The following is a 23,721-nucleotide window of genomic DNA, read 5'->3' as shown; positions in this document are numbered from 1 at the left end:
AGGCAGGGAATGGAACGCGGGGAATCAGAGGCAGGGAATCAGAGCTGGGGAATCAGAGGCGGGGAATCAGATATGGGGAAACAGAGGCGGTGAATCAGAGGCGGGGAAACAGAGGCGGGGAATCAGACATGGGGAATCGGATGCAGGGAATCAGAGGTGGGGAATCAGAGCTGGGGAATCAGAGGCGGGGAATCAGAGTTGGGGCATCAGAGGTGGGGAATTAGATATGGGGAAACAGAGGCGGGGAATCAGAGGCGGGGAAACAGAGGCGGGGAATCAGATATGGGGAATCAGAGGTGGGGACTCAGAGGCAGGGAATCAGATGTGCGGAATCAGAGATGGGGAATCAGAGGCAGGGAATCAGAATCAGAAGCGGGGAATCAGAGGCTGGGAATCAGAGGACGGGAATCAAATGCTGGGAATAAGAGGCCGGGAATCAGAGGTGGGGAATCAGAGTCCGGGAATCAGAGATGAGGATTCAGAGGCGGGGAATGAGATATGGAGAATCAGAGGCGGGGAATCAGAGGCGGGGAAATAGAGGTGTGGAATCAGAAATGGGGAATCAGAGGTGGCGAATCAAAGGCGGTGATTTAGAGATGGGGAATCAGAGGCGGGGAATCAGAGGCAGGGAATCAGATGCGGGGAATCAGAGGCGGGGAATCAGAGCTGGCGAATCAGAGGCGGGGAATCAGAGGTGGGCAATCAGAGCCGGGGAATCAGATATGGGGAATCAGAGGCGGGGAATCAGAGGCGGGGAAACAGAGGCGGGGAATCAGATATGGGGAATCAGAGGTGGGGAATCAGAGGTTGTAAATCAGAGATGGGGAATCAAGGCGGGGAATCAGAGGCAGGGAATCAGACGCGGGGAATCAGAGGCGGGGATTCAGAGCTGGGGAATCAGAGGCGGGGAATCAGAGTTGGGGAATCAGAGGCAGGGAATCAGATATGGGGAACCAGAGGCGGGGAATCAGATATGGGGAATCAGAGGTGGCGAATCAAAGGCGGTGAAACAGAGATGGGGAATCAGGGCAGGGAATCAGAGGCAGGGAATCAGAGCTGGGGAAACAGAGGCGGGGAATCAGATATGGGGAATCAGAGGTGGGGAATCAGGGGCGGGGAATCAGTGGCAGGGAATCAGAGCTGGGGAATCAGAGGTGGGGAATCAGAGATGGGGAATCAGAGGCAGGGAATCAGATGTGCGGAATCAGAGATGGGGAATCAGAGGTGGGGAATGAGATGGGGAATAAGAGGCCGGGAATCAGAGGTGGGGAATCAGAGTCCGGGAATCAGAGATGGGGATTCAGAGGCGGGGAATGAGATATGGAGAATCAGAGGCGGGGAATCAGAGGCGGGGAAACAGAGGTGGGGATTCAGATATGGGGAATCAGAGGTGGCGAATCAGAGGCAGGGAATCAGATGCGGGGATTCAGAGGCGGGGAATCAGAGCTGGCGAATCAGAGGCGGGGAATCAGAGGTGGGCAATCAGAGCCGGGGAATCAGATATGGGGAATCAGAGGCGGGGAATCAGAGGCGGGGAAATAGAGGCGGGGAATCAGATATGGGGAATCAGAGGCAGGGAATCAGATATGGGGAATCAGAGGCTGGGAATCAGAGGGGGGGAAACAGAGGCGGGGAATAAGATATGGGGAATCAGAGGTGGGGAATCAGGGGCGGGGAATCAGTTGCAGGGAATCAGAGGCGGGGAATCAGAGGCGGGGAATCAGAGGCAGGGAATCAGACACGGGGAATCAGAGGTGGGGAATCAGAGATGGGGAATAAGAGGCGGGGAATCAGAGGCAGGGAATCAGACGCGGGGAATCAGAGGCGGGGAATAAGAGCTGGGGAATCAGAGGTGGGGAATCAGAGTCGTGGAATCAGAGGCAGGGAATCGGATGTGCGGAATCAGAAATGGGGAGTCAGAGGTGGGGAATCAGAGGCGGTGAATCAGAGATGGGGAATCAGAGGCGGGGAATCAGAGGCAGGAAATCAGACACGGGGATTCAGAGGCTGGGAATCAGACGGGGGGAATCAAAGGCGGGGAATCAGAGCTGGGGAATCAGAGGTGGGGAATCAGAGTCGGGGAATCAGAGGCGGTGAATCAGTGTTGGGGAATCAGAGGTGGGGAATTAGATATGGGGAAACAGAGGCGGGGAATCAGAGGCGGGGAATCAGAGGCGGGGAAACAGAGGCGGGGAATCAGAGGTGGGGAATCAGAGATGGGGAATCAGAGGCAGGGAATCAGATGTGCGGAATCAGAGATGGGGAATCAGAGGTGGGGAATGAGATGGGGAATAAGAGGCCGGGAATCAGAGGTGGGGAATCAGAGTCCGGGAATCAGAGATGGGGATTCAGAGGCGGGGAATGAGATATGGAGAATCAGAGGCGGGGAATCAGAGGCGGGGAAACAGAGGTGGGGATTCAGATATGGGGAATCAGAGGTGGCGAATCAGAGGCAGGGAATCAGATGCGGGGATTCAGAGGCGGGGAATCAGAGCTGGCGAATCAGAGGCGGGGAATCAGAGGTGGGCAATCAGAGCCGGGGAATCAGATATGGGGAATCAGAGGCGGGGAATCAGAGGCGGGGAAATAGAGGCGGGGAATCAGATATGGGGAATCAGAGGCAGGGAATCAGATATGGGGAATCAGAGGCTGGGAATCAGAGGGGGGGAAACAGAGGTGGGGAATAAGATATGGGGAATCAGAGGTGGGGAATCAGGGGCGGGGAATCAGTTGCAGGGAATCAGAGGCGGGGAATCAGAGGCGGGGAATCAGAGGCAGGGAATCAGATACGGGGAATCAGAGGTGGGGAATCAGAGATGGGGAATAAGAGGCGGGGAATCAGAGGCAGGGAATCAGACGCGGGGAATCAGAGGCGGGGAATAAGAGCTGGGGAATCAGAGGTGGGGAATCAGAGTCGTGGAATCAGAGGCAGGGAATCGGATGTGCGGAATCAGAAATGGGGAGTCAGAGGTGGGGAATCAGAGGCGGTGAATCAGAGATGGGGAATCAGAGGCGGGGAATCAGAGGCAGGAAATCAGACACGGGGATTCAGAGGCTGGGAATCAGACGGGGGAATCAAAGGCGGGGAATCAGAGCTGGTGAATCAGAGGCAGGGAATCAGAGTTGGGGATTCAGAGGCGGGCAATCAGATATGTGGAAACAGAGGAGGGGAATCAGAGGCGGGCAAACAGAGGCGGGGAATTAGATATGGGGAATCAGAGGTGGGGAATCAGAGGTGGTGAATCAGAGATGGGGAATCACAGGCGGGGAATCAGAGGCAGGGAATGGAACGCGGGGAATCAGAGGCAGGGAATCAGAGCTGGGGAATCAGAGGCGGGGAATCAGATATGGGGAAACAGAGGCGGTGAATCAGAGGCGGGGAAACAGAGGCGGGGAATCAGACATGGGGAATCGGATGCAGGGAATCAGAGGTGGGGAATCAGAGCTGGGGAATCAGAGGCGGGGAATCAGAGTTGGGGCATCAGAGGTGGGGAATTAGATATGGGGAAACAGAGGCGGGGAATCAGAGGCGGGGAAACAGAGGCGGGGAATCAGATATGGGGAATCAGAGGTGGGGACTCAGAGGCAGGGAATCAGATGTGCGGAATCAGAGATGGGGAATCAGAGGCAGGGAATCAGAATCAGAAGCGGGGAATCAGAGGCTGGGAATCAGAGGACGGGAATCAAATGCTGGGAATAAGAGGCCGGGAATCAGAGGTGGGGAATCAGAGTCCGGGAATCAGAGATGAGGATTCAGAGGCGGGGAATGAGATATGGAGAATCAGAGGCGGGGAATCAGAGGCGGGGAAATAGAGGTGTGGAATCAGAAATGGGGAATCAGAGGTGGCGAATCAAAGGCGGTGATTTAGAGATGGGGAATCAGAGGCGGGGAATCAGAGGCAGGGAATCAGATGCGGGGAATCAGAGGCGGGGAATCAGAGCTGGCGAATCAGAGGCGGGGAATCAGAGGTGGGCAATCAGAGCCGGGGAATCAGATATGGGGAATCAGAGGCGGGGAATCAGAGGCGGGGAAACAGAGGCGGGGAATCAGATATGGGGAATCAGAGGTGGGGAATCAGAGGTTGTAAATCAGAGATGGGGAATCAAGGCGGGGAATCAGAGGCAGGGAATCAGACGCGGGGAATCAGAGGCGGGGATTCAGAGCTGGGGAATCAGAGGCGGGGAATCAGAGTTGGGGAATCAGAGGCAGGGAATCAGATATGGGGAACCAGAGGCGGGGAATCAGATATGGGGAATCAGAGGTGGCGAATCAAAGGCGGTGAAACAGAGATGGGGAATCAGGGCAGGGAATCAGAGGCAGGGAATCAGAGCTGGGGAAACAGAGGCGGGGAATCAGATATGGGGAATCAGAGGTGGGGAATCAGGGGCGGGGAATCAGTGGCAGGGAATCAGAGCTGGGGAATCAGAGGTGGGGAATCAGAGCTGTGGAAACAGAGGCGGGGAATCAGATATGGGGAATCAGAGGTGGGGAATCAGCGGCGGGGAATCAGTGGAAGGGAATCAGAGGCCGGGAATAAAAGGCGGGGAATCAGAGCTGGGGAATCAGAGGCCGGGAATCAGAGGCAGGGAAACAGAGGCGGGGAATCAGATATGGGGAATCAGAGGTGGGGAATTAGAGGTTGCGAATCAGAGGCAGGGAATCAGAGGCGGGGAATCAGAGGCGGGGAATCAGAGGCAGGGAATCGGATGTGCGGAATCAGAGATGGGGAATCAGAGGTGGGGATTCAGAGGTGGTGAATCAGAGAAGGGGAATCAGAGGCAGGGAATCAGACGCAGGGAATCAGAGGCGGGGAATCATAGCTGGCGAATTAGAGGAGGGGAATCAAAGTTGGGGATTCAGAGGCGGGGAATAAGATATGGGGAAACAGAGGCGGGGAATCAGAGGCGGTGAAACAGAGGCGGGGAATCATAGGCGGGGAATCAGAGATGGGGAATCAGAGGCGGGGAATCAGAGGCAGGGAATCGGATGCCGGAAATCAGAGGCGGGAAATCAGAGCTGGGGAATCAGAGGCGGGGAATCAGAGTTGGGGAATCAGAGGCGGCGAAGCAGATATGGGGAAAATGAGGCGGGGAATCAGATATGGGGAATCAGAGGCGGGGAATCAGATATGGGGAATCAGAGGCTGGGAATCAGAGCGGGGGAGACAGAGGCGGGGAATAAGATATGGGGAATCAGAGGTGGGGAATCAGTGGTGGGGAATCAGTGGCAGGGAATCAGAGGCGGGGAATCAGAGGCGGGGATTCAGAGGCAGGGAATCAGACACGGGGAATCAGAGGTGGGGAATCAGAGATGGGGAATCAGAGGCGGGGAATCAGAGGCAGGGAATCAGACGCGGGGAATCAGAGGCGGGGAATCAGAGCTGGGGAATCAGAGGTGGGGAATCAGAGTCGGGGAATCAGAGGCGGTGAATCAGTGTTGGGGAATCAGAGGTGGGGAATTAGATATGGGGAAACAGAGGCGGGGAATCAGAGGCGGGGAATCAGAGGCGGGGAAACAGAGGCGGGGAATCAGAGGTGGGGAATCAGAGATGGGGAATCAGAGGCAGGGAATCAGATGTGCGGAATCAGAGATGGGGAATCAGAGGTGGGGAATGAGATGGGGAATAAGAGGCCGGGAATCAGAGGTGGGGAATCAGAGTCCGGGAATCAGAGATGGGGATTCAGAGGCGGGGAATGAGATATGGAGAATCAGAGGCGGGGAATCAGAGGCGGGGAAACAGAGGTGGGGATTCAGATATGGGGAATCAGAGGTGGCGAATCAGAGGCAGGGAATCAGATGCGGGGATTCAGAGGCGGGGAATCAGAGCTGGCGAATCAGAGGCGGGGAATCAGAGGTGGGCAATCAGAGCCGGGGAATCAGATATGGGGAATCAGAGGCGGGGAATCAGAGGCGGGGAAATAGAGGCGGGGAATCAGATATGGGGAATCAGAGGCAGGGAATCAGATATGGGGAATCAGAGGCTGGGAATCAGAGGGGGGGAAACAAAGGCAGGGAATAAGATATGGGGAATCAGAGGTGGGGAATCAGGGGCGGGGAATCAGTTGCAGGGAATCAGAGGCGGGGAATCAGAGGCGGGGAATCAGAGGCAGGGAATCAGACACGGGGAATCAGAGGTGGGGAATCAGAGATGGGGAATAAGAGGCGGGGAATCAGAGGCAGGGAATCAGACGCGGGGAATCAGAGGCGGGGAATAAGAGCTGGGGAATCAGAGGTGGGGAATCAGAGTCGTGGAATCAGAGGCAGGGAATCGGATGTGCGGAATCAGAAATGGGGAGTCAGAGGTGGGGAATCAGAGGCGGTGAATCAGAGATGGGGAATCAGAGGCGGGGAATCAGAGGCAGGAAATCAGACACGGGGATTCAGAGGCTGGGAATCAGATGGGGGGAATCAAAGGCGGGGAATCAGAGCTGGTGAATCAGAGGCAGGGAATCAGAGTTGGGGATTCAGAGGCGGGCAATCAGATATGTGGAAACAGAGGAGGGGAATCAGAGGCGGGCAAACAGAGGCGGGGAATTAGATATGGGGAATCAGAGGTGGGGAATCAGAGGTGGTGAATCAGAGATGGGGAATCACAGGCGGGGAATCAGAGGCAGGGAATGGAACGCGGGGAATCAGAGGCAGGGAATCAGAGCTGGGGAATCAGAGGCGGGGAATCAGATATGGGGAAACAGAGGCGGTGAATCAGAGGCGGGGAAACAGAGGCGGGGAATCAGACATGGGGAATCGGATGCAGGGAATCAGAGGTGGGGAATCAGAGCTGGGGAATCAGAGGCAGGGAATCAGATGCGGGGAATCAGAGGCGGGGAATCAGAGCTGGCGAATCAGAGGCGGGGAATCAGAGGTGGGCAATCAGAGCCGGGGAATCAGATATGGGGAATCAGAGGCGGGGAATCAGAGGCGGGGAAACAGAGGCGGGGAATCAGATATGGGGAATCAGAGGTGGGGAATCAGAGGTTGTAAATCAGAGATGGGGAATCAAGGCGGGGAATCAGAGGCAGGGAATCAGACGCGGGGAATCAGAGGCGGGGATTCAGAGCTGGGGAATCAGAGGCGGGGAATCAGAGTTGGGGAATCAGAGGCAGGGAATCAGATATGGGGAACCAGAGGCGGGGAATCAGATATGGGGAATCAGAGGTGGCGAATCAAAGGCGGTGAAACAGAGATGGGGAATCAGGGCAGGGAATCAGAGGCAGGGAATCAGAGCTGGGGAAACAGAGGCGGGGAATCAGATATGGGGAATCAGAGGTGGGGAATCAGGGGCGGGGAATCAGTGGCAGGGAATCAGAGCTGGGGAATCAGAGGTGGGGAATCAGAGCTGTGGAAACAGAGGCGGGGAATCAGATATGGGGAATCAGAGGTGGGGAATCAGCGGCGGGGAATCAGTGGAAGGGAATCAGAGGCCGGGAATAAAAGGCGGGGAATCAGAGCTGGGGAATCAGAGGCCGGGAATCAGAGGCAGGGAAACAGAGGCGGGGAATCAGATATGGGGAATCAGAGGTGGGGAATTAGAGGTTGCGAATCAGAGGCAGGGAATCAGAGGCGGGGAATCAGAGGCGGGGAATCAGAGGCAGGGAATCGGATGTGCGGAATCAGAGATGGGGAATCAGAGGTGGGGATTCAGAGGTGGTGAATCAGAGAAGGGGAATCAGAGGCAGGGAATCAGACACAGGGAATCAGAGGCGGGGAATCATAGCTGGCGAATTAGAGGAGGGGAATCAAAGTTGGGGATTCAGAGGCGGGGAATAAGATATGGGGAAACAGAGGCGGGGAATCAGAGGCGGTGAAACAGAGGCGGGGAATCATAGGCGGGGAATCAGAGATGGGGAATCAGAGGCGGGGAATCAGAGGCAGGGAATCGGATGCCGGAAATCAGAGGCGGGAAATCAGAGCTGGGGAATCAGAGGCGGGGAATCAGAGTTGGGGAATCAGAGGCGGCGAAGCAGATATGGGGAAAATGAGGCGGGGAATCAGATATGGGGAATCAGAGGCGGGGAATCAGATATGGGGAATCAGAGGCTGGGAATCAGAGCGGGGGAGACAGAGGCGGGGAATAAGATATGGGGAATCAGAGGTGGGGAATCAGTGGTGGGGAATCAGTGGCAGGGAATCAGAGGCGGGGAATCAGAGGCGGGGATTCAGAGGCAGGGAATCAGACACGGGGAATCAGAGGTGGGGAATCAGAGATGGGGAATCAGAGGCGGGGAATCAGAGGCAGGGAATCAGACGCGGGGAATCAGAGGCGGGGAATCAGAGCTGGGGAATCAGAGGTGGGGAATCAGAGTCGGGGAATCAGAGGCGGTGAATCAGTGTTGGGGAATCAGAGGTGGGGAATTAGATATGGGGAAACAGAGGCGGGGAATCAGAGGCGGGGAATCAGAGGCGGGGAAACAGAGGCGGGGAATCAGAGGTGGGGAATCAGAGATGGGGAATCAGAGGCAGGGAATCAGATGTGCGGAATCAGAGATGGGGAATCAGAGGTGGGGAATGAGATGGGGAATAAGAGGCCGGGAATCAGAGGTGGGGAATCAGAGTCCGGGAATCAGAGATGGGGATTCAGAGGCGGGGAATGAGATATGGAGAATCAGAGGCGGGGAATCAGAGGCGGGGAAACAGAGGTGGGGATTCAGATATGGGGAATCAGAGGTGGCGAATCAGAGGCAGGGAATCAGATGCGGGGATTCAGAGGCGGGGAATCAGAGCTGGCGAATCAGAGGCGGGGAATCAGAGGTGGGCAATCAGAGCCGGGGAATCAGATATGGGGAATCAGAGGCGGGGAATCAGAGGCGGGGAAATAGAGGCGGGGAATCAGATATGGGGAATCAGAGGCAGGGAATCAGATATGGGGAATCAGAGGCTGGGAATCAGAGGGGGGGAAACAAAGGCAGGGAATAAGATATGGGGAATCAGAGGTGGGGAATCAGGGGCGGGGAATCAGTTGCAGGGAATCAGAGGCGGGGAATCAGAGGCGGGGAATCAGAGGCAGGGAATCAGACACGGGGAATCAGAGGTGGGGAATCAGAGATGGGGAATAACAGGCGGGGAATCAGAGGCAGGGAATCAGACGCGGGGAATCAGAGGCGGGGAATAAGAGCTGGGGAATCAGAGGTGGGGAATCAGAGTCGTGGAATCAGAGGCAGGGAATCGGATGTGCGGAATCAGAAATGGGGAGTCAGAGGTGGGGAATCAGAGGCGGTGAATCAGAGATGGGGAATCAGAGGCGGGGAATCAGAGGCAGGAAATCAGACACGGGGATTCAGAGGCTGGGAATCAGATGGGGGGAATCAAAGGCGGGGAATCAGAGCTGGTGAATCAGAGGCAGGGAATCAGAGTTGGGGATTCAGAGGCGGGCAATCAGATATGTGGAAACAGAGGAGGGGAATCAGAGGCGGGCAAACAGAGGCGGGGAATTAGATATGGGGAATCAGAGGTGGGGAATCAGAGGTGGTGAATCAGAGATGGGGAATCACAGGCGGGGAATCAGAGGCAGGGAATGGAACGCGGGGAATCAGAGGCAGGGAATCAGAGCTGGGGAATCAGAGGCGGGGAATCAGATATGGGGAAACAGAGGCGGTGAATCAGAGGCGGGGAAACAGAGGCGGGGAATCAGACATGGGGAATCGGATGCAGGGAATCAGAGGTGGGGAATCAGAGCTGGGGAATCAGAGGCGGGGAATCAGAGTTGGGGCATCAGAGGTGGGGAATTAGATATGGGGAAACAGAGGCGGGGAATCAGAGGCGGGGAAACAGAGGCGGGGAATCAGATATGGGGAATCAGAGGTGGGGACTCAGAGGCAGGGAATCAGATGTGCGGAATCAGAGATGGGGAATCAGAGGCAGGGAATCAGAATCAGAAGCGGGGAATCAGAGGCTGGGAATCAGAGGCCGGGAATCAAATGCTGGGAATAAGAGGCCGGGAATCAGAGGTGGGGAATCAGAGTCCGGGAATCAGAGATGAGGATTCAGAGGCGGGGAATGAGATATGGAGAATCAGAGGCGGGGAATCAGAGGCGGGGAAATAGAGGTGTGGAATCAGATATGGGGAATCAGAGGTGGCGAATCAAAGGCGGTGATTTAGAGATGGGGAATCAGAGGCGGGGAATCAGAGGCAGGGAATCAGATGCGGGGAATCAGAGGCGGGGAATCAGAGCTGGCGAATCAGAGGCGGGGAATCAGAGGTGGGCAATCAGAGCCGGGGAATCAGATATGGGGAATCAGAGGTTGTAAATCAGAGATGGGGAATCAAGGCGGGGAATCAGAGGCAGGGAATCAGACGCGGGGAATCAGAGGCGGGGATTCAGAGCTGGGGAATCAGAGGCGGGGAATCAGAGTTGGGGAATCAGAGGCAGGGAATCAGATATGGGGAACCAGAGGCGGGGAATCAGAGGCGGGGAAACAGAGGCGGGGAATCAGATATGGGGAATCAGAAGTGGGGAATCAGGGGCAGGGAATCAGTGGCATGGAATCAGAGGCGGGGAATCAGAGGCGGGGAATCAGAGGCAGGGAATCAGACACGGGGAATCAGAGGCGGGGAATCAGAGATGGGGAATCAGAGGCGGGGAATCAGAGGCAGGGAATCGGACGCCGGGAATCAGAGGCGGGGAATCAGAGCTGGGGAATCAGAGGCGGGGAATCAGAGTTGGGGAATCAGAGGCGGGGAATCAGATATGGGGAAATAGAGGCGGGGAATCAGATATGGGGAATGAGAGGTGTGGAATCAGAGGTTGGGAATCAGAGGCAGGGAATCAGAGGCGGGGAAACAGAGGCGGGGAATCAGATATGGGGAATCAGAGGTGGCGAATCAAAGGCGGTGAAACAGAGATGGGGAATCAGGGCAGGGAATCAGAGGCAGGGAATCAGAGCTGGGGAAACAGAGGCGGGGAATCAGATATGGGGAATCAAAGGTGGGGAATCAGGGGCGGGGAATCAGTGGCAGGGAATCAGAGCTGGGGGATCAGAGGTGGGGAATCAGATATGGGGAATCAGAGGTGGGGTATCAGGGGCGGGGAATCAGTGGCAGGGAATCAGAGGCCGGGAATAAAAGGCGGGGAATCAGAGCTGGGGAATCAGAGGCCGGGAATCAGAGGCAGGGAAACAGAGGCGGGGAATCAGATATGGGGAATCAGAGGTGGGGAATTAGAGGCTGCGAATAAGAGGCAGGGAATCAGAGGCGGGGAATCAGAGGCGGGGAATCAGAGGCAGGGAATCGGATGTGCGGAATCAGAGATGGGGAATCAGAGGTGGGGATTCAGAGGTGGTGAATCAGAGAAGGGGAATCAGAGGCAGGGAATCAGACGCAGGGAATCAGAGGCGTGGAATCATAGCTGGTGAATTAGAGGAGGGGAATTAAAGTTGGGGAATCAGAGGCGGGGAATCAGATATGGGGATTCTGAGGCAGGGAATCAGAATCAGAAGCCGGGAATTAGAGTCCGGGAATCAGAGGCCGGGAATCAGATGCTGGGAATAAGAGGCCGGGAATCAGAGGTGGGGAATCAGAGTTCGGGAATCAGAGATGGGGATTCAGAGGCGGGGAATGAGATATGGAGAATCAGAGGCGGGGAATCAGAGGCGGGGAAACAGAGGTGGGGAATCAGATATGGGGAATCAGAGGTGGCGAATCAAAGGCGGTGAATCAGAGGTGGGGAAACAGAGGCGGGGAATCAGAGGCGTGGAAACAGAGGTGGGGAATCACATATGGGGAATCAGAGGCGGGGAAACAGAGACAGGGAATCAGATATGGGGAATCAGAGGCGGGGAATCAGAGGTGGGGTATCATAGGCAGGGAATCGGATGTGCGGATTCAGAGATGGGGAATCAGAGGCCGGGAATCAGAGGTGGTGAACCAGAGATGGGGAATCAGAGGCGGTGAATCAGAGGCAGGGAATCAGACGCGGGGAATCAGAGGTGGGCAATCAGAGGCGGGGAATCAGATATGTGGAATCAGAGGCGGGGAATCAGAGGCGGGGAAACAGAGGCGGGGAATCAGATATGGGGAATCAGAGGTGGGGCATCAGAGGTTGTGAATCACAGATGGGGAATCAGAGGCGGGGAATCAGAGGCAGGGAATCAGACGCGAGGAGTCAGAGGCGGGGATTCAGAGCTGGGGAATCAGAGGCGGGGAATCAGAGTTGGGGAATCAGAGGCGGGGAATCAGATATGGGGAATCAGAGGCAGGGAATCAGAGGCAGGAAAACAGAGGCGGGGAATCAGATATGGGGAATCAGAGGTGGGGAATCAGGGGCAGGGAATCAGTGGCAGGGAATCAGACGCGGGGAATCAGAGTCGGGGAATCAGAGGCAGGGAATCAGACACGGGGAATCAGAGGCGGGGAATCAGAGATGGGGAATCAGAGGTGGGGAATCAGAGGCAGGGAATCGGATGCCGGGAATCAGAGGCGGGAAATCAGAGCTGGGGAATCAGAGGCGGGGAATCAGAGTTGGGGAATCAGAGGCGGCGAAGCAGACATGGGGAAATAGAGGCGGGGAATCAGATATGGGGAATCAGAGGTGGGGAATCAGGGGCGGGGTAATCAGTGGCAGGGAATCAGAGGCGGGGAATCAGAGGCGGGGAATCAGAGGCAGGGAATCAGACACGGGGAATCAGAGGTGGGGAATCAGAGATGGGGAATCAGAGGCGGGGAATCAGAGGCAGGGAATCAGACGCGGGGATTCAGAGGCGGGGAATCAGAGCTGGGGAATCAGAGGCGGGGAATCAGAGGCAGGGAATCAGACGCGGGGTATCAGAGGCGGGGAATCAGAGCTGGGGAATTAGAGGTGGGGAATCAGAGTCGGGGAATCAGAGGCAGGGAATCGGATGTGCGGAATCAGAAATGGGGAACCAGAGGTGGGGAATCAGAGGCGGTGAATCAGAAATGGGGAATCAGAGGCGGGGAATCTGAGGCAGGAAATCAGACACGGGGATTCAGAGGCTGGGAATCAGACGGGGGGAATCAAAGGCGGGGAATCAGAGCTGGTGAATCAGAGGCAGGGAATCAGAGTTGGGGATTCAGAGGCGGGGAATAAGATATGGGGAAACAGAGGCGGGGAATCAGACGCGGGCAAACAGAGGCGGGGAATTAGATATGGGGAATCAGAGGTGGGAAATCAGAGGTGGTGAATCAGAGATGGGGAATCACAGGCGGGGAATCAGAGGCAGGGAATAGAACGCGGGGAATCAGAGGCAGGGAATCAGAGCTGGGGAATCAGAGGCGGGGAATCAGATATGGGGAAACAGAGGCGGGGAATCAGAGGCGGGGAAACAGAGGCGGGGAATCAGACATGGGGAATCGGATGCGGGGAATCAGAGGCGGGGAATCAGAGCTGGGGAATCAGAGGCGGGGAATCAGAGTTGGGGCATCAGAGGTGGGGAATTAGATATGGGGAAACAGAGGCGGGGAATCAGAGGCGGGGAAACAGAGGTGGGGAATCAGATGTGCGGAATCAGAGATGGGGAATCAGAGGCAGGGAATCAGATGTGCGGAATCAGAGATGGGGAATCAGAGGCAGGGTATCAGAATCAGAAGCGGGGAATCAGAGGCCGGGAATCAGAGGCCGGGAATCAGATGCTGGGAATAAGAGGCCGGGAATCAGAGGTGGGGAATCAGAGTCCGGGAATCAGAGATGGGGATTCAGAGGCGGGGAATGAGATATGGAGAATCAGAGGCGGGGAATCAGAGGCGGGGAAACAGAGGTGGGGATTCAGATATGGGGAATCAGAGGTGGCGAATCAGAGGCAGGGAATCAGATGCGGGGATTCAGAGGCGGGGAATCAGAGCTGGCGAATCAGAGGCGGGGAATCAGAGGTGGGCAATCAGAGCCGGGGAATCAGATATGGGGAATCAGAGGCGGGGAATCAGAGGCGGGGAAATAGAGGCGGGGAATCAGATATGGGGAATCAGAGGCAGGGAATCAGATATGGGGAATCAGAGGCTGGGAATCAGAGGGGGGGAAACAGAGGCGGGGAATAAGATATGGGGAATCAGAGGTGGGGAATCAGGGGCGGGGAATCAGTTGCAGGGAATCAGAGGCGGGGAATCAGAGGCGGGGAATCAGAGGCAGGGAATCAGACACGGGGAATCAGAGGTGGGGAATCAGAGATGGGGAATCAGAGGCGGGGAATCAGAGGCAGGGAATCAGACGCGGGGAATCAGAGGCGGGGAATAAGAGCTGGGGAATCAGAGGTGGGGAATCAGAGTCGTGGAATCAGAGGCAGGGAATCGGATGTGCGGAATCAGAAATGGGGAGTCAGAGGTGGGGAATCAGAGGCGGTGAATCAGAGATGGGGAATCAGAGGCGGGGAATCAGAGGCAGGAAATCAGACACGGGGATTCAGAGGCTGGGAATCAGACGGGGGGAATCAAAGGTGGGGAATCAGAGCTGGTGAATCAGAGGCAGGGAATCAGAGTTGGGGATTCAGAGGCGGGCAATCAGATATGTGGAAACAGAGGAGGGGAATCAGAAGCGGGCAAACAGAGGCGGGGAATTGGATATGGGGAATCAGAGGTGGGGAATCAGAGGTGGAGAATCAGAGATGGGGAATCAGAGGCGGGGAATCAGAGTTGGGGCATCAGAGGTGGGGAATTAGATATGGGGAAACAGAGGCGGGGAATCAGAGGCGGGGAAACAGAGGCGGGGAATCAGATGTGCGGAATCAGAGATGGGGAATCAGAGGCAGGGAATCAGATGTGCGGAATCAGAGATGGGGAATCAGAGGCAGGGTATCAGAATCAGAAGCGGGGAATCAGAGGCCGGGAATCAAAGGCCGGGAATCAGATGCTGGGAATAAGAGGCCGGGAATCAGAGGTGGGGAATCAGAGTCCGGGAATCAGAGATGGGGATTCAGAGGCGGGGAATGAGATATGGAGAATCAGAGGCGGGGAATCAGAGGCGGGGAAACAGAGGTGGGGATTCAGATATGGGGAATCAGAGGTGGCGAATCAGAGGCAGGGAATCAGATGCGGGGATTCAGAGGCGGGGAATCAGAGCTGGCGAATCAGAGGCGGGGAATCAGAGGTGGGCAATCAGAGCCGGGGAATCAGATATGGGGAATCAGAGGCGGGGAATCAGAGGCGGGGAAATAGAGGCGGGGAATCAGATATGGGGAATCAGAGGCAGGGAATCAGATATGGGGAATCAGAGGCTGGGAATCAGAGGGGGGGAAACAGAGGCGGGGAATAAGATATGGGGAATCAGAGGTGGGGAATCAGGGGCGGGGAATCAGTTGCAGGGAATCAGAGGCGGGGAATCAGAGGCGGGGAATCAGAGGCAGGGAATCAGACACGGGGAATCAGAGGTGGGGAATCAGAGATGGGGAATCAGAGGCGGGGAATCAGAGGCAGGGAATCAGACGCGGGGAATCAGAGGCGGGGAATAAGAGCTGGGGAATCAGAGGTGGGGAATCAGAGTCGTGGAATCAGAGGCAGGGAATCGGATGTGCGGAATCAGAAATGGGGAGTCAGAGGTGGGGAATCAGAGGCGGTGAATCAGAGATGGGGAATCAGAGGCGGGGAATCAGAGGCAGGAAATCAGACACGGGGATTCAGAGGCTGGGAATCAGACGGGGGGAATCAAAGGCAGGGAATCAGAGCTGGTGAATCAGAGGCAGGGAATCAGAGTTGGGGATTCAGAGGCGGGCAATCAGATATGTGGAAACAGAGGAGGGGAATCAGAGGCGGGCAAACAGAGGCGGGGAATTAGATGTGGGGAATCAGAGGTGGGGAATCAGAGGTGGTGAATCAGAGATTGGGAATCACAGGCGGGGAATCAGAGGCAGGGAATGGAACGCGGGGAATCAGAGGCAGGGAATCAGAGCTGGGGAATCAGAGGCGGGGAATCAGATATGGGGAAACAGCGGTGAATCAGAGGCGGGGAAACAGAGGCGGGGAATCAGACATGGGGAATCGGATGCAGGGAATCAGAGGTGGGGAATCAGAGCTGGGGAATCAGAGGCGGGGAATCAGAGTTGGGGCATCAGAGGAGGGGAATTAGATATGGGGAAACAGAGGCGGAGAATCAGAGGCATGGAAACAGGCGGGGAATCAGATATGGGGAATCAGAGGTGGGGACTCAGAGGCAGGGAATCAGATGTGCGGAATCAGAGATGGGGAATCAGAGGCAGGGAATCAGAATCAGAAGCGGGGAATCAGAGGCTGGGAATCAGAGGCCGGGAATCAAATGCTGGGAATAAGAGGCCGGGAATCAGAGGTGGGGAATCAGAGTCCGGGAATCAGAGATGAGGATTCAGAGGCGGGGAATGAGATATGGAGAATCAGAGGCGGGGAATCAGAGGCGGGGAAACAGAGGTGTGGAATCAGATATGGGGAATCAGAGGTGGCGAATTAAAGGCGGTGATTTAGAGATGGGGAATCAGAGGCGGGGAATCAGAGGCAGGGAATCAGATGCGGGGAATCAGAGGCGGGGAATCAGAGCTGGCGAATCAGAGGCGGGGAATCAGAGGTGGGCAATCAGAGCCGGGGAATCAGATATGGGGAATCAGAGGCGGGGAATCAGAGGCGGGGAAACAGAGGCGGGGAATCAGATATGGGGAATCAGAGGTGGGGAATCAGAGGTTGTAAATCAGAGATGGGGAATCAAGGCGGGGAATCAGAGGCAGGGAATCAGACGCGGGGAATCAGAGGCGGGGATTCAGAGCTGGGGAATCAGAGGCGGGGAATCAGAGTTGGGGAATCAGAGGCAGGGAATCAGATATGGGGAACCAGAGGCGGGGAATCAGAGGCGGGGAAACAGAGGCGGGGAATCAGATATGGGGAATCAGAAGTGGGGAATCAGGGGCAGGGAATCAGTGGCAGGGAATCAGAGGCGGGGAATCAGAGGCGGGGAATCAGAGGCAGGGAATCAGACACGGGGAATCAGAGGCGGGGAATCAGAGATGGGGAATCAGAGGTGGGGAATCAGAGGCAGGGTATCGGACGCCGGGAATCAGAGGCGGGGAATCAGAGCTGGGGAATCAGAGGCGGGGAATCAGAGTTGGGGAATCAGAGGCGGGGAATCAGATATGGGGAAATAGAGGCGGGGAATCAGATATGGGGAATGAGAGGTGTGGAATCAGAGGTTGGGAATCAGAGGCCGGGAATCAGAGATGGGGATTCAGAGGCGGGGAATGAGATATGGAGAATCAGAGGCGGGGAATCAGAGGCGGGGAAACAGAGGTGGGGAATCAGATATGGGGAATCAGAGGTGGCGAATCAAAGGCGGTGAATCAGAGATGGGGAAACAGAGGCGGGGAATCAGAGGCGTGGAAACAGAGGTGGGGAATCACATAATGGGAATCAGAGGCGGGGAAACAGAGACAGGGAATCAGATATGGGGAATCAGAGGCGGGGAATCAGAGGTGGGGAATCATAGGCAGGGAATCGGATGTGCGGATTCAGAGATGGGGAATCAGAGGCCGGGAATCAGAGGTGGTGAACCAGAGATGGGGAATCTGAGGCGGTGAATCAGATGCAGGGAATCGGACGCGGGGAATCAGAGGTGGGCAATCAGAGGCGGGGAATCAGATATGGGGAATCAGAGGCGGTGAATCAGAGGCGGGGAAACAGAGGCGGGGAATCAGATATGGGGAATCAGAGGTGGGGCATCAGAGGTTGTGAATCACAGATGGGGAATCAGAGGCGGGGAATCAGAGGCAGGGAATCAGACGCGAGGAGTCAGAGGCGGGGATTCAGAGCTGGGGAATCAGAGGCGGGGAATCAGAGTTGGGGAATCAGAGGCGGGGAATCAGATATGGGGAATCAGAGGCAGGGAATCAGAGGCAGGAAAACAGAGGCGGGGAATCAGATATGGGGAATCAGAGGTGGGGAATCAGGGGCAGGGAATCAGTGGCAGGGAATCAGGCGCGGGGAATCAGAGTCGGGGAATCAGAGGCAGGGAATCAGACACGGGGAATCAGAGGCGGGGAATCAGAGATGGGGAATCAGAGGTGGGGAATCAGAGGCAGGGAATCGGATGCCGGGAATCAGAGGCGGGAAATCAGAGCTGGGGAATCAGAGGCGGGGAATCAGAGTTGGGGAATCAGAGGCGGCGAAGCAGATATGGGGAAATAGAGGCGGGGAATCAGATATGGGGAATCAGAGGTGGGGAATCAGGGGCGGGGAATCAGTGGCAGGGAATCAGAGGCGGGGAATCAGAGGCGGGGAATCAGAGGCAGGGAATCAGACACGGGGAATCAGAGGTGGGGAATCAGAGATGGGGAATCAGAGGCGGGGAATCAGAGGCAGGGAATCAGACGCGGGGAATCAGAGGTGGGGAATCAGAGCTGGGGAATCAGAGGCGGGGAATCAGAGGCAGGGAATCAGACGCGGGGAATCAGAGGCGGGGAATCAGAGCTGGGGAATCAGATGTGGGGAATCAGAGTCGGGGAATCAGAGGCAGGGAATCGGATGTGCGGAATCAGAAATGGGGAATCAGAGGTGGGGAATCAGAGGCGGTGAATCAGAGATGGGGAATCAGAGGCGGGGAATCTGAGGCAGGAAATCAGACACGGGGATTCAGAGGCTGGGAATCAGACGGGGGGAATCAAAGGCGGGGAATCAGAGCTGGTGAATCAGAGGCAGGGAATCAGAGTTGGGGATTCAGAGGCGGGGAATAAGATATGGGGAAACAGAGGCGGGGAATCAGACGCGGGCAAACAGAGGCGGGGAATTAGATATGGGGAATCAGAGGTGGGGAATCAGAGGTGGTGAATCAGAGATGGGGAATCACAGGCGGGGAATCAGAGGCAGGGAATAGAACGCGGGGAATCAGAGGCAGGGAATCAGAGCTGGGGAATCAGAGGCGGGGAATCAGATATGGGGAAACAGAGGCGGGGAATCAGAGGCGGGGAAACAGAGGCGGGGAATCAGACATGGGGAATCGGATGCGGGGAATCAGAGGCGGGGAATCAGAGCTGGGGAATCAGAGGCGGGGAATCAGAGTTGGGGCATCAGAGGTGGGGAATTAGATATGGGGAAACAGAGGCGGGGAATCAGAGGCGGGGAAACAGAGGCGGGGAATCAGATGTGCGGAATCAGAGATGGGGAATCAGAGGCAGGGAATCAGAGTTGGGGAATCAGAGGCGGGGAATCAGATATGGGGAATCAGAGGCAGGGAATCAGAGGCAGGAAAACAGAGGCGGGGAATCAGATATGGGGAATCAGAGGTGGGGAATCAGGGGCAGGGAATCAGTGGCAGGGAATCAGGCGCGGGGAATCAGAGTCGGGGAATCAGAGGCAGGGAATCAGACACGGGGAATCAGAGGCAGGGAATCAGAGATGGGGAATCAGAGGTGGGGAATCAGAGGCAGGGAATCGGATGCCGGGAATCAGAGGCGGGAAATCAGAGCTGGCGAATCAGAGGCGGGGAATCAGAGTTGGGGAATCAGAGGCGGCGAAGCAGATATGGGGAAATAGAGGCGGGGAATCAGATATGGGGAATCAGAGGTGGGGAATCAGGGGCGGGGAATCAGTGGCAGGGAATCAGAGGCGGGGAATCAGAGGCGGGGAATCAGAGGCAGGGAATCAGACACGGGGAATCAGAGGCGGGGAATAAGATATGGGGAAACAGAGGCGGGGAATCAGACGCGGGCAAACAGAGGCGGGGAATTAGATATGGGGAATCAGAGGTGGGGAATCAGAGGTGGTGAATCAGAGATGGGGAATCACAGGCGGGGAATCAGAGGCAGGGAATAGAACGCGGGGAATCAGAGGCAGGGAATCAGAGCTGGGGAATCAGAGGCGGGGAATCAGATATGGGGAAACAGAGGCGGGGAATCAGAGGCGGGGAAACAGAGGCGGGGATTCAGACATGGGGAATCGGATGCGGGGAATCAGAGGCGGGGAATCAGAGCTGGGGAATTAGATATGGGGAAACAGAGGCGGGGAATCAGAGGCGGGGAAACAGAGGCGGGGAATCAGATGTGCGGAATCAGAGATGGGGAATCAGAGGCAGGGAATCAGATGTGCGGAATCAGAGATGGGGAATCAGAGGCAGGGTATCAGAATCAGAAGCGGGGAATCAGAGGCCGGGAATCAGAGGCCGGGAATCAGATGCTGGGAATAAGAGGCCGGGAATCAGAGGTGGGGAATCAGAGTCCGGGAATCAGAGATGGGGATTCAGAGGCGGGGAATGAGATATGGAGAATCAGAGGCGGGGAATCAGAGGCGGGGAAACAGAGGTGGGGATTCAGATATGGGGAATCAGAGGTGGCGAATCAGAGGCAGGGAATCAGATGCGGGGATTCAGAGCCGGGGAATCAGATATGGGGAATCAGAGGCGGGGAATCAGAGGCGGGGAAATAGAGGCGGGGAATCAGATATGGGGAATCAGTGGCAGGGAATCAGATATGGGGAATCAGAGGCTGGGAATCAGAGGGGGGGAAACAGAGGCGGGGAATAAGATATGGGGAATCAGAGGTGGGGAATCAGGGGCGGGGAATCAGTTGCAGGGAATCAGAGGCGGGGAATCAGAGGCGGGGAATCAGAGGCAGGGAATCAGACACGGGGAATCAGAGGTGGGGAATCAGAGATGGGGAATCAGAGGCGGGGAATCAGAGGCAGGGAATCAGACGCGGGGAATCAGAGGCGGGGAATAAGAGCTGGGGAATCAGAGGTGGGGAATCAGAGTCGTGGAATCAGAGGCAGGGAATCGGATGTGCGGAATCAGAAATGGGGAGTCAGAGGTGGGGAATCAGAGGCGGTGAATCAGAGATGGGGAATCAGAGGTGGGGAATCAGAGGCAGGGAATCGGATGCCGGGAATCAGAGGCGGGAAATCAGAGCTGGGGAATCAGAGGCGGGGAATCAGAGTTGGGGAATCAGAGGCGGCGAAGCAGATATGGGGAAATAGAGGCGGGGAATCAGATATGGGGAATCAGAGGTGGGGAATCAGGGGCGGGGAATCAGTGGCAGGGAATCAGAGGCGGGGAATCAGAGGCGGGGAATCAGAGGCAGGGAATCAGACACGGGGAATCAGAGGTGGGGAATCAGAGATGGGGAATCAGAGGCGGGGAATCAGAGGCAGGGAATCAGACGCGGGGAATCAGAGGTGGGGAATCAGAGCTGGGGAATCAGAGGCGGGGAATCAGAGGCAGGGAATCAGACGCGGGGAATCAGAGGCGGGGAATCAGAGCTGGGGAATCAGATGTGGGGAATCAGAGTCGGGGAATCAGAGGCAGGGAATCGGATGTGCGGAATCAGAAATGGGGAATCAGAGGTGGGGAATCAGAGGCGGTGAATCAGAGATGGGGAATCAGAGGCGGGGAATCTGAGGCAGGAAATCAGACACGGGGATTCAGAGGCTGGGAATCAGACGGGGGGAATCAAAGGCGGGGAATCAGAGCTGGTGAATCAGAGGCAGGGAATCAGAGTTGGGGATTCAGAGGCGGGGAATAAGATATGGGGAAACAGAGGCGGGGAATCAGACGCGGGCAAACAGAGGCGGGGAATTAGATATGGGGAATCAGAGGTGGGGAATCAGAGGTGGTGAATCAGAGATGGGGAATCACAGGCGGGGAATCAGAGGCAGGGAATAGAACGCGGGGAATCAGAGGCAGGGAATCAGAGCTGGGGAATCAGAGGCGGGGAATCAGATATGGGGAAACAGAGGCGGGGAATCAGAGGCGGGGAAACAGAGGCGGGGAATCAGACATGGGGAATCGGATGCGGGGAATCAGAGGCGGGGAATCAGAGCTGGGGAATCAGAGGCGGGGAATCAGAGTTGGGGCATCAGAGGTGGGGAATTAGATATGGGGAAACAGAGGCGGGGAATCAGAGGCGGGGAAACAGAGGCGGGGAATCAGATGTGCGGAATCAGAGATGGGGAATCAGAGGCAGGGAATCAGAGTTGGGGAATCAGAGGCGGGGAATCAGATATGGGGAATCAGAGGCAGGGAATCAGAGGCAGGAAAACAGAGGCGGGGAATCAGATATGGGGAATCAGAGGTGGGGAATCAGGGGCAGGGAATCAGTGGCAGGGAATCAGGCGCGGGGAATCAGAGTCGGGGAATCAGAGGCAGGGAATCAGACACGGGGAATCAGAGGCAGGGAATCAGAGATGGGGAATCAGAGGTGGGGAATCAGAGGCAGGGAATCGGATGCCGGGAATCAGAGGCGGGAAATCAGAGCTGGCGAATCAGAGGCGGGGAATCAGAGTTGGGGAATCAGAGGCGGCGAAGCAGATATGGGGAAATAGAGGCGGGGAATCAGATATGGGGAATCAGAGGTGGGGAATCAGGGGCGGGGAATCAGTGGCAGGGAATCAGAGGCGGGGAATCAGAGGCGGGGAATCAGAGGCAGGGAATCAGACACGGGGAATCAGAGGCGGGGAATAAGATATGGGGAAACAGAGGCGGGGAATCAGACGCGGGCAAACAGAGGCGGGGAATTAGATATGGGGAATCAGAGGTGGGGAATCAGAGGTGGTGAATCAGAGATGGGGAATCACAGGCGGGGAATCAGAGGCAGGGAATAGAACGCGGGGAATCAGAGGCAGGGAATCAGAGCTGGGGAATCAGAGGCGGGGAATCAGATATGGGGAAACAGAGGCGGGGAATCAGAGGCGGGGAAACAGAGGCGGGGATTCAGACATGGGGAATCGGATGCGGGGAATCAGAGGCGGGGAATCAGAGCTGGGGAATTAGATATGGGGAAACAGAGGCGGGGAATCAGAGGCGGGGAAACAGAGGCGGGGAATCAGATGTGCGGAATCAGAGATGGGGAATCAGAGGCAGGGAATCAGATGTGCGGAATCAGAGATGGGGAATCAGAGGCAGGGTATCAGAATCAGAAGCGGGGAATCAGAGGCCGGGAATCAGAGGCCGGGAATCAGATGCTGGGAATAAGAGGCCGGGAATCAGAGGTGGGGAATCAGAGTCCGGGAATCAGAGATGGGGATTCAGAGGCGGGGAATGAGATATGGAGAATCAGAGGCGGGGAATCAGAGGCGGGGAAACAGAGGTGGGGATTCAGATATGGGGAATCAGAGGTGGCGAATCAGAGGCAGGGAATCAGATGCGGGGATTCAGAGCCGGGGAATCAGATATGGGGAATCAGAGGCGGGGAATCAGAGGCGGGGAAATAGAGGCGGGGAATCAGATATGGGGAATCAGTGGCAGGGAATCAGATATGGGGAATCAGAGGCTGGGAATCAGAGGGGGGGAAACAGAGGCGGGGAATAAGATATGGGGAATCAGAGGTGGGGAATCAGGGGCGGGGAATCAGTTGCAGGGAATCAGAGGCGGGGAATCAGAGGCGGGGAATCAGAGGCAGGGAATCAGACACGGGGAATCAGAGGTGGGGAATCAGAGATGGGGAATCAGAGGCGGGGAATCAGAGGCAGGGAATCAGACGCGGGGAATCAGAGGCGGGGAATAAGAGCTGGGGAATCAGAGGTGGGGAATCAGAGTCGTGGAATCAGAGGCAGGGAATCGGATGTGCGGAATCAGAAATGGGGAGTCAGAGGTGGGGAATCAGAGGCGGTGAATCAGAGATGGGGAATCAGAGGCGGGGAATCAGAGGCAGGAAATCAGACACGGGGATTCAGAGGCTGGGAATCAGACGGGGGGAATCAAAGGCGGGGAATCAGAGCTGGTGAATCAGAGGCAGGGAATCAGAGTTGGGGATTCAGAGGCGGGCAATCAGATATGTGGAAACAGAGGAGGGGAATCAGAGGCGGGCAAACAGAGGCGGGGAATTAGATATGGGGAATCAGA

Source organism: Narcine bancroftii, chromosome 4 (assembly GCF_036971445.1).
Source record: "Narcine bancroftii isolate sNarBan1 chromosome 4, sNarBan1.hap1, whole genome shotgun sequence".
Classification (NCBI taxonomy): Eukaryota; Metazoa; Chordata; class Chondrichthyes; order Torpediniformes; family Narcinidae; genus Narcine; species Narcine bancroftii.
The sequence above is the reverse complement of the archived record's forward strand: the minus strand, read 5'-3'. Positions refer to the sequence as shown.